General features: G+C 44.2%; 1 long non-coding RNA gene across 2 annotated transcripts in view; it reads left to right on the forward strand.

Annotated features, from left to right (window-relative positions):
* Positions 1 to 2,919, forward strand: part of LOC112550874 — a 4,032-nt gene extending 1,113 nt beyond the window's left edge. For both annotated transcript variants that reach the window (XR_003094939.1, XR_003094938.1), the window contains exons 2-4: positions 1,203 to 1,315; positions 2,355 to 2,453; positions 2,770 to 2,919. This is a non-coding gene — a long non-coding RNA (uncharacterized LOC112550874). The remainder of the gene's footprint in view (positions 1 to 1,202; positions 1,316 to 2,354; positions 2,454 to 2,769) is intronic.
* The last annotated feature ends 1,645 nt before the right edge of the window (positions 2,920 to 4,564 follow it).

Genomic DNA, 4,564 nt, shown 5'->3' on the forward strand with positions numbered 1-4,564 from the left:
AGGCGCGGCCCTTCGGGGGTGGCCGGCCCCATCGGTGGGTCCCTGACCCTCGAGTTGACCACTGGCCCGGGATCGTTCACCGACCCGCTGAGCGTTGACTCCTGATTGTCGACTGACCCAGGGTCGTTGACCAAACGATCGTAGAATTGACCGTCTAAACCAAACCATTGATCCATGACCGTCAACTTGACCATTGACCCACAATCGTTGACCAAACTACTGACCCACAGTCAATGACCAAACAATCGTAGATTTGACCCGCAACGACGGTGATTTGACCCACAATCAGACCAAACCATTGATCCATGATCGTTGATTTGACCACTGACCTTTGATCTTTGATTTGACCATTAACCCACAATCGTTGACCGAACTATTGACCCACAACCGTTGACCAAACAATCATAGATTTGACCCACAACAATCATTATTTGACCATTGACTAATCATAGACCAAACCATTGATCCATGGTCATTGATTTGACCATTGACCCTTGATCTTTGATTTGACCATTGACCCATGATCGTTGATTGGATTTCATAGACATTAGCGCTGGAAGGGACCTCGTCAGATCATCGGGTCCAGCCCCCGCCCAAAGGGCAGGATGTCAGCTAGAGTGAAAGGATCCCAGCACGATAAGCATCCAAACTGACCATTGACCCTTGATCGTTGATTGGATTTCATAGATTCTATAGATTTCGTAGACATAAGGGCTGGTAGGGACCTTGTAACATTGGGTCCAGCCCCCCTGCCCAAAAGGCAGGAAGTCAGCTAGGGTCAAAGAATCCCAGCAAGATATGCATCCAAATGGACCCTTGACCCTTGATCGCTGATTGGTTCATTGACCCATGATCATTAATTTGACCATTGGCCCTTGATCATTGACCAGACCATTGACCCTTGATCTTTGACTCATGATCATTGATTTGACCATTAACCCACGATCATTGGCAAACCATTGGTTCTTGATCATTGATTTGACTAGTGACCCATAATCTTTGGTCAGTACCTAGGATTGTTGTCCAAACCATTGACCCTTGATCATCAATTTGACTATTGATCCATGATCGTTGATCCAACCATTGATCATTGATCAAACCATTGATTTAACCATATTAGCCCATGACAGCCATGCAGATGTGGTGTGAGATATCCCAGAATAAGCCGACAGTGCTTCATATCCCATGAATTTTTTTTTTAGGATGTATTCCCCTATGACAAATGTGGGCATCTGCATGATTGTGCTGTGTCCTGGGATAAGATGGCTTATCCCAGGACAAATGTGACCTCCTTTTGCAGTTCTCGTGATGTGGGGTAAGTCATAGAATCATAGAGAAGGACTGGAAAGAACCTCCAGAAGTCTTCTAGTCCAGACCCCTACCTGAGGCAAGATCATCCCTATCCAAACTATCCTATAAAAACCATAATCTAAACTCTGCATAAGTTTACCATAAACAAGTCTTCCCCCAGTCCCTCCCTGGCCCTGTCCTTTGTGTCTGCTCAAAGGTTGCCTGTCCCTCTGCCCTTTCTTTCTTTGCCCCAGGGGTAGACAAAATGGTGGATCTGGCCAGTGGCCAGACTCCATTTCCCAGCAGCCCCTGCCTGTGTTGCAGCAGCCAGTTTCCATGGAAACCCCAGCAGCAGTGACATCCTAACAGCAGAGGCCAGGGTTTCCATGGAGACTGACCCAAGCAGCACTGGCAGGGTGAGTGGCTGGGTGAGGAGATGCTCTGCAGTTGGGGCTGGGATGTTCCAGTGGGGACAGCATGGTCCAGAGACAAGGTAGAACCATGATCCACTACTTGCACACCCTTACCCAGGGCATGCGGGCAGTTGAACAGCTCTGCCCCAGCTCTGGACCTCACCGTCATCCCGGCAAGATCCCAGCCCTGAAGCAACTCCCCACCCAGCCGCGTCCCCTGCCAGCACTGTTGGGGCTGGTCCCCATGGAAACCCTGGCCCCATGTTTCAGCCAAAATTTCATCTTGGACCGTAGAAATCTTGAGTTATCTTTTTCACTTTTGCATCTGAGATAGTCATACAGATAGTCAGATAGTTCGCTATTTAATGTTTAGTTTGAGTGCCTGCCCTATAGTTTAGAATCATTACCCACAACCTTCTAACATTAGATGACCATTTCAGCACCATGTCCAGAATATCTTGCTGTTGCTGCTAGAGCTAATCTATAAATGGTCCTCATTTTCTCATTTTAAAGGTTCAATTTATATTTTTACATGACTAGCACTTGCAATAAAACGGCAAGTCTGTGTTTCTGTACTCCTGCAGTTAACTGGGAGTATTTCACTAGAATAATTATAATACATATCACTTACATAGCATTTTATATTCACAGGTCTTAATTTTTTACAACAGTAGATAGGTGTCATCATTTACAATTTTCAGATGAAGAAATTATTACATCAGGAATGATGGTGGTAATAATTCTATAAAGGTAAGCATTTGCCTGTATATTTCATCAGACTTTCTTTACATATTTTTCTCTTTCTTGGGGGACTGTGCCCAAGTTCTTGGACTTCATTTAAAGTGGAATAATCTGTTCCATTTCAAAATAAATATAAACTCCAAAAAGTTGGTCTGATTGACAAAATACTGCTTCATTTTCACATCTAAGGTACATGCCAGATTTACCTCCCAGGTGCTTCCAGTAAACTGCAAAAAATAAAAATATTAAGCACAATTGTATCAAGACAGAAATGTTAATTTGTCATAATGTATCCTAAAACAATCTCTTTTCCTCTTATTCACAGAAAGTATGCAGTCATAACATGGAAAAAAAACAAGTCAATCAGAAGCAGTCCAATGTGCAATAACAATGCAAGGAAACTTAAAATTAGGAATGGTGGCATCCAAGCAGAGGTCTACTATCCTTTCAATTTATTTAAATAAAGACAAATCAAAGCTTGGACCTCTTACATAAATGTGAAATTCTTCAGCCTTCACAAAAAGTGCAACATTACTCTGTGACACTCCCTTACAGTGTACAGAAATACACATATCAAAAGCATACCAAAAGATAGTCACAGAGCTTCTCTCTAACTTTCTCTGCTTTCTCTGATTCTCTGTTCAAGGTTAGTCAATCTGCATTTAATCAAACCAAAGATGTTTTTCTTTTTCCTCCATTCAGGAAATGCTACAACCCTAAAAACTAGATTCAAACAGGCTGAAAAGATATAGACTAGTAAAACCACAGTCTTACTAGCCATTTGGCCATCTCCAATGGTGTTACAACTATTCATGAATTTGTAGTCATGGGTAAGCAGAACCCCATAAAAATAAAGACATTCTTTGATCCTCATTTTCAATGTTTTTTAAACAGCAGGTAGGAAAAAAAGAAATAATGGATGTCAATAGGATTTAAATGCTTTTGAAACATTATCTTCTGTCTTTCCTCTTTGTTATTTAACTGATAAGAATTTTCTTTTCAGTCATTAGCTGCAAAGGCAGCTAGAACCTCTCAGCTGCCTTTTTTCCTTTGTCACTTTAGGAGAGCTAGAAGAAAGTTGAATCATTTTTGTTCTTCTTGTTCCCCTTTGCTAAATGAATTCAAAACTCACCTTTTAAGTGGCAGTTTTTGGCCAGTGATTACCTGCAACTCTCTTCTGTTATAAAATCTGAACTAAGCACTATTCAACATTCTCAGTGTAGAATGAATAGAAAGTAGCTATTGCTCTGCAAATTGTATTAAGGCAAGCAACCAACTGCCTGTAAGCCATATCCAGCCCATGAAGCCCTTGGATTTGGCCAATGGATATGAAGCATCAGTGGTGTTCAGCAAAAGGGACTTCCCTGAGGCCACGACAAGAAGAAATGGTGGTGGACAGGTCCTAGCACCTGCCTACCCCTGACCAAAGCTGGTTCATTCCAGCCCATGGCCTGTAAAGTAGGGGAGTGCGAAGCGGGCCCTATTCGATTTGGATTCGGAGTCAGCCCAAATCAGGGACAGTGATTCAATTCATTGATTCGGATCACTGTCCCTGATTCGATTTGGCCAAATCCAAATCTGAAAGTTCGCTGCTGATTTGGAGAATCAGCAATTCGGTCATAGTCACAGCTTCAAAAGTTTTTTTCTATATACCTTGAGGTAGCAGGCGCAGCTCGTGATCACTGCAATGCTGGGGTGCATGGAGCATCCCACAGAAGCATCCCCTCCATGTGCTCAGTGGCGAACTTGGTCCACTTCTGGGTCCACTTCCCCCCCCCGCACCTCGCTGGCTCCGCGATCATCCACAAGAGGACCCCGGGTGTCCCCCCAGACCCAGGAGGCACCAGCTACTGAGCTGGGGGGGGAGATGGGGGGAGCCAGAGGGACCCCCCCCCCAGCGCACTCCCCAGTGGACCTGGAAGTGGACCGGAAGTGTTTCTGGTCCACTTCCAGGTCTGCTGCCAAGCACGGTGGGGAGCCCCCTGTGCTTCTGTGGGACATTCCATGCGCCCCAGCATCATAGCACTCATGAGCCCCTGCACCTAGAGGTATGTAGAAAAAACATTTAAAGCTGTCTCTATGTCCGAATCTCTGAATCTTTCCAAATCAATTTGGATAGT

The sequence above is a fragment of the Alligator sinensis genome, unplaced genomic scaffold (assembly GCF_000455745.1).
Source record: "Alligator sinensis unplaced genomic scaffold, ASM45574v1 scaffold395_1, whole genome shotgun sequence".
Lineage (NCBI taxonomy): Eukaryota > Metazoa > Chordata > Crocodylia > Alligatoridae > Alligator > Alligator sinensis.